This window comes from Dipodomys spectabilis, unplaced genomic scaffold, assembly GCF_019054845.1.
Source record: "Dipodomys spectabilis isolate Male_0828 unplaced genomic scaffold, ASM1905484v1 ptg000102l, whole genome shotgun sequence".
NCBI classification, from domain to species: Eukaryota; Metazoa; Chordata; class Mammalia; order Rodentia; family Heteromyidae; genus Dipodomys; species Dipodomys spectabilis.
In genome coordinates this window covers 8,291,174-8,305,955 of record NW_024870779.1, presented here as the reverse complement: position 1 = coordinate 8,305,955, position 14,782 = coordinate 8,291,174, and the positions used below count along the sequence as shown (strand labels likewise).

The 14,782-nt window shown below is 38.5% G+C and overlaps 1 pseudogene; it reads right to left on the bottom strand.

Annotated features, from left to right (window-relative positions):
* Window positions 1-13,176: 13,176 nt before the first annotated feature.
* LOC122113988 lies at window positions 13,177-13,672 on the bottom strand (annotated as a pseudogene).
* Window positions 13,673-14,782: the final 1,110 nt, after the last annotated feature.

Sequence of the window (14,782 nt, the reverse complement as noted above, 5' to 3'; positions counted from 1 at the left end):
GAAATACACATGTTAACTAAAGTATTATATATATATATATATATACACACACACACACACACACACACACACACACATATAGGAAAGGATTGAGATGATGGCCTGCCTTCGAACAACTAAGTAATAGTTTTACAAAATGAAGTCTAGTAAGCTGAAACAGGTATTGTCAGGTGGTGGGTAGGTCAAGAGGAGATGGCAGAATGGGTGAACACAGTCATAATATTCAATGTATATGTGTGAAAATGGAAACATAACTTGAGGGGCTGGGTGGGTTTGAGAGAAATAGAGGAAAACAGTGGACGGAGTAACATTGATCAAGATGCATTATATACTTATAAACTAATATGCTGAATTGAAACTCCTTTGGACAACTACTGAAAGACAACAAATAAATAGATAAATTAGATAGCTCAAAAAGAAATAAAATAAATAAAATAAAGGGCATTTCCTCTGCCTGTCCAACATCCCATGTCCCTTTTTTGTGCATCTTTTATTTCATGCTTACCAATAATACAGTGTATGCCATTTATTTTCAAGTGTATTGTCTAGCCTCCCTATTAGCATATAAACTCCTCAAGGAAAGGCTCATTGCTCTCTTTTTTCTTTTCTTGGTTTTTGCCAGTACTGGAGCTTGAACTCAGGGCCTGGAGCTTACAAGGGAATCATTTACCACTTGAGCCACACCTCCAGCTTTTTGTATTGGTTCTTTTCTAGGTGAAGGTCTCACGTTATGACCCTTTATCCTGGTCTATGATTTTCCTACTTGTGCTCCCTCTGTCGCTGAGATGACAGACATGTCTCCAACCACTAGTTCAGATGGGATCTTTCAAGCTTCCATACCATACTGGCCTCCATACCATACCCACATCTGCCTCCAGAATAATTAAGATCACAGTCTTGAACCATTGCACCTGGCATGGACTTTGTTTTCTTTGTTTTAATTTTTACTATACTTTCCAGACCTATCATACAATATGTGCGGAAATAGTGTGAAATAAAAGAACAAAACAATATCAATGTCTACTATGTAGATAACCAGATGAGAAAGTCCATGAAGGCCTAAATGCAGGAGAATGTTGTAAGAGAGGGCAGCAGACCAAAAAGAGAGGAATAAAGGTTTAGTAAGGGACACAGGACGACTTGACTCATTTGTAGTTACGTTTGAGCACAGCACTTAGTTCTAGACTGAATATGAGAGTTATATGTGGAGAGAAAGGAGGATTTGCTCAAGCAACAGAGAAGATGTTAGCACCATTTACAGATGAACAAGACTAATGAGGGAACGAGTTTGGTGTTGTAGGTATGATGGCAGCAGAAAAGAAGAGGGAACTTGTTCTCCAGATTTTGTAATCAAAGTCAGTGAGGACTGACAAGATTTTGGAGAATGAGCTAAAGTTAAAGAGCTTATTCAGCAGAATATATGTCTTTTTTTGTTGTTGTTATTGGTACCGGGACTTGAACTCAAGGCCTTGGCACTATCCCTCAGCTTTTTCACTCAAGGCTAATGCTTTACCAGTTGAGCCACATCTTCATTCCAGTATTTTGGTAGTTAATTCAAGATAACAATCTCATAGATTTTGTTGACCAGACTGGCTTTAAACCTTGATCTTAATCTTCAGATCTTGGCCTCCTGAGTAGCTGGATTACAGAACATGAGCCACAAGCACTACGCAAAAATATAGAAGTCTTTAGTGGTCTGCCTTATTATTTAAAACACTGGAGCTATAATCTTAGCTATTCAGGAGGCTGATCTGAGATCTGAAGACAACAGTTTTAGGATAGCCCAGGCTGAAAAATTTGAGAGATTTTTCTCCACAAAGCCAGAAGTAGAGGTGTGGCTCACGTAGAGCACCAGCCTTGAGCATGCATGAAGCCCTGGGTTCCATTCCTCAGTACCACATAAACAGAAAAGGCCAGAAATGGTGCTATGGCTCAAGTGGTAGAGTGCTAGCCTTGTGCTAAAAGAAGCTCAGGGACAGTGCCCAGACCCTGAGTTCAAGCCCCATAACTGGCAAAAAAAAAAAAAGCCATAAGCAAGGGCACAAGCCCTGAGTTGAAGCCCTAGTACCAAAATGAAGTGTGTGCGCACACATACATACACACGAATAATGAATAAGAGAATAGGAATAGCAATGCTTTTTAAGGGTTTAACAGATGGAAAATAATGTTATGACTATTTGTTACTATTTCTATGATAGATTATGTCTCTGAATAGCGCTAGTCATGGTAAACCTGCTATTAATCCTTTCTCAATATTATAATATTAAAATGAATGTATGCTCACAAGTGGAGGCCAAAGGTGTGTCACATACCTATAATCCCAGCAATTAAGATGCTAAGGCAGTATAAGGCAAACTCCAAACCAACCTGGGCCAAAACAGTGAGTTCAAGATCAGGCTGGGTTATGAAGTGAAACCTTCTATCAATAAACAGACAAAAATGTAGTACAGAGACCTGTACTATGGATCATAATATGAAACCATCAGAATCCCATATGAACAATAGTAAATGTATGTCAGAGCTGTAAACATGACATAAATAGTATCCATTAGGTCCTATTAGAGAACCAAGCTGAACTGGCAGACTGTGAAGACCTTTTTTTGAATGGATATACAGTCATGGTATTCTAAAAGTGCTGGGAGGTGGCTATGAAACAAAGCAACAACAAAAAACACAACAGCAACAACAATAAAATCCTTTATGTTTAATTATTTGGGGGGAAAATCTATACCTTTTAGCTCTTTCTTTATATATACTACAGAGGTTATCAAGTCTGACTATATGTGCATCAGTTACCCAGAGAGCCTTTAAAAATGTTTATGTCATCTGATGCTGGTGGTTTAGGTCTGTAATCCTAGCTACTCAGGAGGCTGAGATCTGATGATCATGGTTGGAAGCCAGCTATGGCAGAAAAGTCCATGAGACTCTTATCTCCAGTCCACCACCAATAAGTGGGAAACGAAGCCTTGACTAGAGTGGCAACGTATTAGCCTTGCACACAAAAGCTCACAGACAAGGCAAAGGCCCTGAGTTCAAGCCCCAGAAGTGTGCACGCACGCGCGTGCGCGCACACACACACACACACAAAAACACACACACACACCTTTATGTCCAGCCAGGCAGGCATCAGTGGTTCATGACTGTAATCCTAGCTATTCAGGAGACTGAGATCAGAGGAAAGTCAGTTTAAAGCCAGCTTGGGCAGACAAGTTCGAGAGACTGTATCTCCAATTAAGGAGCACAAACGTTGGACTAAAGTTGGCTCAAGTGGAGAGCACCAGGCAAGCAAGCAAAGCCAAGTAAGTGTGAAGCATTGAGTTCATATTCAGTCTCTACAAAAACGAACAGAATAAACAAACAAAATTTTCATGTCATACCATCTAGTCATTGCAAGTAAGTAGGAATCACTAATAAATTTTATAGGTCTCTAGGCATTCACACACAGTGAAACCGAAGGAGGGTATTCTTAGGAAAGAATCACAAATGTGCAATACCTATGTGCACTGAGTCATATAAAATAATATTTATCAACATGAACTCCCTAAACTGAAAACAGGAGTTTCTTTTTCCTTGTTGCTGTTTTTGGTTTCTTTTCCTTTTGTATTGTTTATTCATTTATCTGTCTTTGGGAGAGTAAAGGAGAGCCCAGAAATAGAGGGACAAAGGGTAAACAAATGCAGCAGTGGTCCTCACCAGACACTATGCTGCAAATTAATTATACAACATGTAGGTGGGGACAAGAGGGACAAAGTGGGAGAGAAGGGTTGACGTTCAAAAAGAAGTATACTCTTTATCTGATTTATGTAACTGTAACCCCTCTGTACATCACCTATACATACATAACAATAAAAAATGTAAGAAAAAGATCTCTAGTGTTCAAATGCAAGTATTGGAATGTTTTAAAAAAATCTCAGGGTGATTTTGAGGTATAAATAACACTGCAGGATCTACTGCTTTATGAATTAGTGTAATACTTTAAGCATATTCAAGTCCCTTTGCCTAATCCATAGTTTGTATGATGAAATTGTCCATTCTCTGTGCAAAATCTATAGCATCTCAAAACACACTGGTACCAAATTAATATTTTGAAATCACTTCTGCAGAAAATTTAAACTGAGCCTCTGAGTGTGCAAATCTGAAGGGTTAATTCTTTTTTTTTTTTTTTTTACCACCTATTGCTTTCTTTTTTCCATTTCCATTTACTTGTTTATTAGTGAGGGCGAACATCTGTTCAGATGTTGATGCAAAGGTCAGAAAGCTTGCAGGGCTGCTGCTTGCAGTTCAGGATAATTCAAACAAAGGATTAGGGGCAGAAGCTTCAGAGGCAGCAAGGGGAGGGAGGGAGGGAACTGTTTCAAAGCAGATTCCTGTTCTTGCTTTTTACTAGCAACATGGCTTCGTTGTGAAAATTTATGAACGTAATAATGTTGAAGAGTATTTTTGTATTTAGCTCTGTAGCCTGAAAGACTCAATATCTCTTCTTTCTTTTCTCCCTTCCTTCCTTCCATCCTTCCTTTCTCTTTCTTTACCTTCTTCCCTCCAGTTCTTTCCTCCCTCCTGTCCTTTCCTCTTCCGTTCCTCTCCTTTCTTCCCTCGCTTTGCTTTCTTTTTCCTGTTCCTCCCACCCTTTCTTTCTCCTGTCCCTGTTACCCTTTCTTTCCTTACCTACCTTCCTCTCTTTCCCTTTCTTTCTCTCTCCTCCTCTCACCTTCTTCTTTCCTTCTTTTTCTTCTCTTCCCTTCTCCCATTCCTTCCTTCTTTCTTCCCTCCTCCTCTCCTTTTTACTGTCTGTCTGTCTGCCTGTCTGTCCTAGGCTTGAATTCAGGACCTTACACTTGCCAGGCAAGTACTCCATCTCCTGAGCTGCACTTCCAACTCCTCTTTGTGTTGCTTATTTTGGAGGCAGAGTTTCCCTTTGATTTTCCTGTTAGTCAGTGCCCCCTTGTCATAGGATGACCTGCGTCTGTCACTGTAACCAGCCATTGAACTTTCCCCTGTAGATGGGGCAACAGGCATGCACCACCAAACCCAGCTGTTGATTGAAATGGAGTTTTTGAGAACTATGTCCACGCTGACCTCCAACTCATTCCAGTTTTCTACCTTCCAAGTAGCTAAAATTACAGGTTTGAACCAATACGACTGACTCCAAAACATTTATTGAATAAAAGCTTCCACTGCCTTCCTGTAAATGAATCCGGTTTTGTGAGCACTATATTCGTTTTGCTGTCATTTGGAAGTATCAACCCTTGTATGCCTTAAGGAAAGGAAATAGATGATCGCAAAATGTTTGAGGCTAGAAGTCCGAGAATGAAGCATCCGTGGTGTTGGCTCCTTCTGAAGCCATTTTCTCCCTGTGCCCTCACATGACCCACTCAGACTGCCTCATCTTCTCTTCGGTAAGGAAATTAATCGGAGAGGATTAGGAGCCACTCCACTGAACTCGCTTTAACTAATTATGCCTTTAAAGCCTTTTTAAAGATCCCAGATATAATCTTTCTGAAGTGCTGTTGGTTAGGACTGTATTTGTAGTGATAATTCAGCTATCAGGCAATCGCAGTTCTACCAGGTCAGGAGAGATTGATTTGGAATCTCTGATGGGAATCTGCAACCCCCAAAATGTGCTCCCCCTCCACCCCTAGGTAATAGGCACCAGAATTCCGCGAAGCAGGCCACACCTGCCTGTACCAGGATCTTGCACAACCACAACCGGCTCTCGGAAGCAGGCCTGTGTAAATTACTTCAGGCCCAAACTACAAACTTGCAAAGCCCATCCTGAAACTTCTTGTACCCTTCAGCCACCTTCACCCAGGACCCTATTTAAGTCCCTTCATCCCTGCCAACATTACGCTTGCCTCGTGTCTCCTGACTCTCAGGTAGCCATGGCATCCCGCTTCAACTTTCCATTGAAATTGGTGCGGTCTGTTTGAGATTGTTTTCTGCTTCTCTAATACACTTGTGACTCAGTTTCCTAACAATAATAAATGACCAGTAATCTGAGTGCTTGTAGCTCGAGCTACTCAGGAAGCAAAAACCTGCAGTTTGAAGTCAGCTTGAGCAGAAAAGTCCGAGAGACTCTTTTGTCCAATTAGCCCATCAAAACCCCAAAGTAGAGATGTGACTCCAGTGGTAGAGCTTCAGCGCTGAACAAAAGAGCCAAGCAAGATAAAAAGGCCTTGAGTTTAAGCTTCAGTACCAGCAAAAGAAAAATCAAAATAAAGAAAAAAATTACCTGTAGTCCTGCAGTCTCTTTTTCTTGTTGTAGTCCTGAAGTTTAAATGTAGGACCTTGTGCTTGTTAGGCCGATGTTCTACTGTTGAGCCATGCCTCCAACCTTGTTTTTCAAGGTCTCAGTTCCCACCCATTTCTCTCCCTGGCCTGGGATCCATCAGATTTTCAAACTTTGTCTCCATGCATGGATGAGGTACATGCCGCCCTGTCCAGCTTCCCTCTGTAGAGTTTTACAGACTTTTCTGCTCAGGCCAGACTGGACCTACAATCCTCTCAATTGCAGCTTACCACATACCTTGGAATGACAGCGATGTGCAACATGCTAAGCTATATATTTGCGATGGGGTCCCATGGACTTGCTGCCCAGGTTACTCCAAACTTTGATCATTCCTGTTCTCAGCCTCCCATTTGGCTAGGTTTATAGCCCCTAGTTCCTGGCTTAGGTTTGAATCCTGTATTTTCTCTCAAGCTTGAACATTTGTAGATCTAGATGTTGTAAACATTTACTTTCTCCTTTTCCATGTTGTTTATATACATAGCTCTTTTTTCATGCCCCATCTCTTTCTATCTTTTTTTCTGTGTGTGTTTATGTGTGTTGTGTGTTAGATGTGTATGCCCCACAGATGGAAAGAAGCTGTTAGAAGGAGGATTTCTAAATAACTCAGGTTCTATTGGAATATTCTAACAGTCTCTAAACCTGCCCAGGTTGTTAATGAGTCTGAGAGATTGCTCAGGGTCCTCCTCTCCTATTTGCTTCTCTTAAACAGTTACACTTTGCACAAAAAAAAGACTTTGGGAATAGTTCAGCAAATAGAGACGGTAATTATACACCCTCAATATGGATTATAGATCTATTTCTCTCAATTCTGCTGATTTTATATCACAAGGAAGAGAAAGAATTGTAAGGGAAAAAGAGATTGAATACACTAAGACACTTTACTTAATACAGAGAGGTTCTCTTAAACACCCTACTTAGATTTAGAGCTATTTCTTATTTACTGAAGAATTCCACTTGTGTTTCTCTCATCTTCAATTTTTTTTGTTTCCATTTCCCTTATGCTATTGGCTTATTTTTTTAACCAATGTTTCTCTCTTAAGTAATATAACTGAAAATAAACTATAAGAGAAGTCTGATAGAACAATACTTTGAGCAACTTTTTTTTGTTATGTATCTTCCTGCCCATTGCTAAGACATGCTAATATTTTCTTCTTATTTAAATTAAGAGATTTAGGACTTGTCAGCATGTGCAGGTATTTTGTATTTTCCTTTGTAATTCTCATTTGTAATTTCTTTAATTTTTGTAATTCTCATTTCCTTTGTAATTCTCATATCATCTCTTTTCATTAAAGAGGAATAGGAGGTAAAAAAGTGGCAGAGTGGCTAAGGAGATGAACTGCTAATCTACTGTGCTTTGCATACATGAGTTCAAATACCATCCTTATCAGTTGGTGAGTTTTAGGCCTGTGATCTGTAGAGAAAGATAAACAACGTTCCCTGTTTGTGATATACAAATATATGATTTCATGCCAGTCACGGGTGGCTCATGCCTATAATTCTAGCTTCTCAGGAGGCTAAGATTGTTTGATGATGAAGGTTTGAAGCCTGACTCTTATCTCCAATTAATCAGCCAAAAGCTGAAAGTGGAGCTGTGGCTCAAGTATAGAATGCAAAAATAATAATAAAGTAAAGAGAACATTCCTGTCTACACAGTGAGTCAACTTATCCTCCCAGCAGCACCATATTGGACCCAATTTCAAGTTACATTAAAGAGATAAAAATAACACTACTTCATTAAATTTATTATAGCACAATTACTAAGTATATTTACTAGGATCTTAAAACTGTCATCTTTATGAAGATTTAGTTGACTTATATGATATTCCATAAGTTTATATGTAACAAAAGAAATAGTAAAGATATATGTTAGATAAATATTTCATAAAATACCATTGTAATTAGGGTAATTGATTGGAGAGGAAATCTAGGCTATATGTGGCCTTGTTTTTCCTCCCTAAATTTGATCCATATACCAATAATTATCCATTTGTGTTTATTACCACCTAATAAGTACAATTTTATTTTCTCTGAAGTGTATATTTTACTAATGATGACTAAAGGTCCTATGAAGGCATATACAAGCTTTCCACATCAATCTCCACATTTGTCTACTTACACTAGTTTAGTGAATTCTTCCTTCATCTTTGTTAAGGTGTGATGGAAAGCCGAGTGTATTTTTTTAATTAAAATTTTTATTATCTTTAAGTAATTGTACAAAAGAGTTACTATTCAACAAATCAGTTTATAAATATAACAAGTGTTGATCAGTGTCACCCCTTTTACCATTCTCTTTCATCTCTCCCAACTCAACCCACGCCCTTGATTTGTTTGTGAATGTGTGTGTGTGTGTGTGTGTGTGTTTAGGAAAGGTTTTCTTCTGAATTAACTTCTCCCTGTGAGACTACAGGTAAAAATGGTTTGACCTGTAAAATGGGTGTATAATGGACATTTTGAAATTACTGTGACAAGAGAAATGAGGCATGTGATAATTAAATCTATATTACCTTCTAAGAACTTAGTAACACTTACAGGGAAAGACTGTCTTGAGGATTTCAAGGACATGGATAGAACAGGAAGCAGAATGTAGCTGATAAAATAAGGAACTTTAACTTATTGAAGCATATTAATGAAAGAGTTTGATTGTTATAAAATGGCAACATCTCTGTGTTGGAGAATTCCTCTTTTTTCCTGTACAAAAAAATCCTTTTAACAATATAGCTTCAAACAATCTATGATTTTTCAATCCTTTTTTTTTTCTTTTCTTTTTTTCTTTTATTATTGTGGAGATACCACACAGAGGGGTTACAATTACATGGGCAAGATAGTGAGTATTCAATCCTTTTTAACTTTGTTAAGACTAAGGTCAATGTCAAGTGACCCTGCTGGCTCACTGCTAACAGCCCTAAACTAGTATATCTGACACCAGAGAAGACATTTTTAACATTTTTCTCTTTTGTAAATAAAACTAATTATAATAAAATGGAAGTAATTACATGAATAGCCAAAAAGAAACAATGAATATTTTCTCTTCTTTAATTTATATATAATTGTACTAGCAAATTTTTTAACTAACAAAATAACCATAGATATAAAAAAAATAGAATGCTAATGACTTAAAACCTTTCAATTACAAATACATTTTTTTTGAAAGAGGGAAATTCTACAGTTATAGTTTCTGTTTTCAAACTTCTATGTAGTGTGTTTCTCAATGATTTATTCATATATTTTTAAATTTTATTTTATTGTAAAGATGCTGTACAGAAGGGTTACAGTTACATGAGTAAGGTGATGAGTACATTTTTTGTCAAGCATTGTGACAATTTGTATTTTTTTTCTGTTTTCTGACTTGAACACTCTCAATAGCCAGCATAGATCAACTGATAGTATTCACTTAGAATTTAAAATCAAGGAATTTTTAAATTAATTTTATTTCATAAGCTTTCACTTTCATGAAATGACAGATATCCTGTTTCTTAGGAAAATGTTAACAGTGATACACATGACATAAGTTTGTACCTTTCAGATTGCCTTGTAAGCAGAGTTACTGATTGAGGGTTTTAGACTATCTTTCCAAGTCTGTACGCTGAGAACAGTGTTGATGGTCAAGGCAATATCTTCTTCCAGGACACAGAAAACATCAGCTTACTGTATGGGGTAATAATGACAATATCGTCTTCTGGGTCAAAGTCCAGACATGCTGTCAGTTCTGAAAGGCAGTCCTCTAAACTTGGAATTCTCTTCTAACACAGTAAGCATAATTATGTCAGTGTATATCACATGATACTGTGGAAATTAGTGCTCAAGACCTACAAAATTATATTCTGCTTGCTGTTTTTACAGGATAAAAACATTTATTTCTGCATAGAAATCCCCTGTCATTAGCCAGCTTGCTAACTTGATACCTTGTAAGTTGGATAAAATCTTACTTAGTATATTGCTTTATTCTGTAAAAAAAAATATTTAGAAGGTAACCTTTTTTCAATGTACAAAGGAAAGCAGGTAATGTCTAAGAAAGGAATAAAGCAATATTTTGATTTGGCAGATGGGTTATATACAAAATTGTTTAGACTTTAAATGTTATATGAATGTTAATGCAGCTGGAGTTGCTATGGTGACAAGGAGGCTAGCTGGACAAAGCCAGAGACCGCTCAGGGCCATGTGAGAAACTAAGAATGGCTATACCTAGGGGCTCAGGTCTCCAGCTACTCAGGAGGCAGAGGATGGTGATGTGGGTTAGCTGTGGATAATAACTTGAGAGCCTAACTGAAAAACAACTACAACAAAAAAGAGCTAGGACGTATGTCAGGTAGTAGAGTACTTGCCTAGCAAGCATGAAGTCCTGAGTTCAAACCCCAGTTTGCCAGAAAAGAAAAGAAAAAAAGAACGAAGGGAAAACAGCAGAAAGGGAGGAAGGGAGGAAGGAAGGAAGGAAAGGAGGGAGGGAGGGAGGGAGAGAAAGTGTGAGAGGAAGAGAGAGGGAGGGTGACCTATGACCTATTACAAAACAAATGGAAGGGATATAGTTAGGATTTCATGTGAGCATTAAAACAGGAAATGGCACCAGGAAGTTTGAGTTGGACACAGTAAAGAATGAGTGAAGGGACTAGAGGCTAGCCTAGGGGAGAAATTGTTACTGCAACTTTGTCTGGTCCCCAGTCCTTAAAATACAAGAACAGAATGTGTGTGCTCTTCCATCTTAACCTGGGACCTTTGGTCTGAAATCCATAGGAACAATATAATGCTAAATTCCATTATAGCTCTATTTTGGATGATTCCTTTTCATATCTGAATAATTAAATAGAAAAAGCAATTACAGGTAGTTCATTCCACTTTTTTACTTCTGGGTATTATGGAAAGGTTTGTTTGCTTTTTAAAATTTTAGTTTTTTTGTTTATAATCTTCATCATAACTCCTTTAGAGAGGCTTTTCCCAGTTACTAATCCTGTATATATATATACACACACACATATATACATTACTAATATTGACACTGTTACGCACTGGCATGTGTTTAGGGAGACAGAGTAGGAAGCAGAAAACATCTACCTCTTTTTCCCGGAGTAAACGCTGTGTACCATGATAGACGTTAAAGAGACTTATTAATGCCATAGACTTTAGAGAATATATTATCAGCAGATTTTTTAAATATAGATAGTACTAGACTGAGAAAATATTTTAATAAAAGTTCTCTAAATGACAATACAAATCAGAATTCTATCATTATTAAAAACTTAGATAGCACTCATATGAGACCACATTGAAAATGATTTCCTAATTCCTTGATTGTTTCCTTTTCTTTCTTCCTTTTACTTGTTTTCTTGAGACAGTGCCTTGTTAGGTTGTCCAGCCTCACCATGAACTTGTGAGTACAAATGATTCTACTTGTACTACAGGGGTGTGCCTGGTCTGTCCCTGGTTTGTGTAAGGTATATTAAATAGGTAGGTTTCATTAGGTAGCCAATGAGGAGAACACAACTAGCTATTCAAGCAGAAGAAGCTTATTTACTGAACTGCTGCACCCGCTGTGCATGGAGGATGACCCACCCCTGGGCCAGAACTTATCTAGGCCCAGGGACAGGAAGAGGTGTGGCCACACTAGATCTGGATGTGACCTCAGGGTCTGGGACCCTCCTAAAGTCAGATGGGAGGCATGTGACCATAGATGGCCCAGGATGTGACCTAGCAGGAGGGGAAGGTGACTGCTTCCAGGTCTGCCAGTTACCTAGGTAACAGATACTGGGTGGAAACTTAGCCAAGAGAGAGAGAGGTGTCCCTGTGCAGACCTTACAGTTTGTAGCATTGACTTTCAAATTCTGCATTGAAGAACTGGACTATCTGAGTTTAATTCAACATATTTCCTTATTTGATAATTATTCAACTATAAGACTCAGTAGTGGAGTCAGAGACCAATTAGGGATCAGGAGGTACCCTTTCAATACTACAATAATAATATTAAAAAAGGATTTCCCTGTATTTCAAGGAAAATACTTGTAATTCTAAACAAACTGTTGCCTGCAAAAATGTGGGCAGACTTAGTATTGATTTTTAACTGTCATGGTTTTAACCAGAAAGCCTCTTGAATAAAATATATTAAGCTGGTTGGTGTTATAGGTAACATTTCAGGATTTGTCTTGTACGAATGACCAATGTCTTTTCTCAATGCATGCTCGGAGATAAAAGCTCATGGTAAGGGAATGTCATCAAGGAGGGAGGTCAGGTGTTGAGCATGTACCTGACTATCTGTCTAGTCATGGTTTCAAATGTGAAGGTGTAGCAGAGCCAATGGAGACATGGACAAAAGACCTACTTTCCTTGTTTGTACCCATCAACATGGCAGCTCCAAGTTTGTGGTGATGAAACCATGTATCCAGAGACCCTGAGCATTCCTGCTTTGGCTACCTTTCTTTTTGTAGTTTTTAATACTATCATTATCTGTTTTCAGACACTTGTTATTTTTTCCTCATGAGCTTCTCATAAAGGGGAAAATCAGCCATTGCTGATAGAATAATATGAAGATAGAAACATTGAAAAATCATAAAATAGAGAAAATAATGTTTAGAAAGGTGTGTGGATTAGAATTTAAACAAGTGAAATAACATTAGTATATCAGAAGAATAATTTCTTTTTTGTGTGCAACTTTTTAAAAGTATTTAATTTATTGAAATACTCCTGTTTACACAGTTCTGCTTGTATTGTTTTGCTCTGTACTGACACATAAATAAAGTTTTCTACATTATTTTCAGGCAGGGGTTGTGGTAAGATTTTCTTTTGTGTTTGTAGTCATATTATCATTTAGAGTTTATCTCCTCACCATGGAAAAGAGATGTAGGTATTTTCAGTGGTTATTTTAAGAGTGAGCACATTTAGGAGTTACTAGGCCCTAGAGCAGGGTATAAATAAGGCCCATTTACTTTAGGTTCAAGGAGCTTCTTTCTCAAGTTCACAAAAGGAGTCCTCCACCACTGAACTCCATTCTCTCTGGAGGCTCGATGAAGGGTAACCAATCTGACGCGTGTGTAGGTAACAGCCCCATGGACTGGCACTTGTAAACAGCCAGCGCCTAGCCCATCAGGTTCCCAATGAGATAAACCAGACCCTGAAGAAACTTCTGGCTTGAACTCTCTAGCATCTTGAAAGTGGCTAAAATGGCCATGGGTGCCTGGACAGGCCGCCAGGCCATCTTGCACACCATCATGGTAGGGAAGATGGAGATGGTGTTGCCGGCCATATACATGATGAAGAGGTTCATGGGGATCTGTTTGAGGGGGCCCAGGGTGATGTCCCAGCAGCGCTGCTGCCTCCGCTGGGCCCGCTCAACTCAATGGCCCACTTGAATGGCCGGCCTCGGCTGGCGACCAGGCCACCAGGAGCCGTCATGATGGCCTCCGCTTCTGGAGCCCCCAGAAGAATAATTTCTAACATTAAACACTTCCCTTCGTTTGAATTATTCAGCTGATATTTCTGATCCAAGTTGATGTTTGCCAGTTGGGGGTTGCAATAGATTTGTAATTATCCAATGTTGAGTTATTTGCACCATTTTCAAAGGACCATTTCTGTGTGGGCTTTGATCCTGTTCATTGCTGTCCTATGTGACTCCCGGACAGAAGCCCTGCTTTGCTTCTATTTACCATCAAAGTGGCAATGTACAGTCTCCTAGAGATGCTCAAAGACTCTTGCCAGTTATTATGTGAAGAAAGGGGAAGGAAAGTTTACAAAGAGATGTTTTGCTGAAAGATGCACCATGCATCTTTTTATGTGATCCTACATGTATTATAAAATAACTATGTATCTATATTTTTGCTGCAGCAACTATCAGATTCTTTCAGAAAAGAAAAGGATTTGTCTTTTCATTTTTTTCCCCTAATTACACTAACTAGCACAATGCCAGGAATATCTTAAGTGCTCAATAAACGTTTATACTTTTATCTGGTTGTGACAAAGGAATGCATGAGTTTAGAATGTAACAAATATGATACGATAAAATACACTAAATGTTGGGCACTAATGGCTCAGGCCTGTAATCCTAGCTTCTCAGGAGGCTGAGATCTGAGGATCACAGTTTGAAGCCAGACTGGGTGAGAAAGTCCTTGAGACTCTTATCTGCAATTAATTAGCAAGAAGTAGAGCTGTGGCTTAAGTGGTAGAGTGCTAGCCTTGAGCAAAAGGAGTTTAGGGACAGTGCTCACACCCAGGGATCAAGGCCCAGGACTATCAAAAAGAAAAAAAAAAAACTTGATTCAAAGCCAGAATAGGCAGACAAATCCAAAAGAGTCTTATCTGTAATTCACCTGCAAGAAAGCAAGAAGTGGAAGCGTGGTTCATACAGATCACCTGTTGTGAATAAAAAAACCAAGCAAGCATGCACAGCCCTGAGTTCAAGCCCTAGCATGCATACACCCACACACATGCACACACACACAATATGTAATATAAAAAGCACATATATAGTTTAATGGTTATTCTTTACCAATGCTGCTTTATCAAAATGAATTCCAG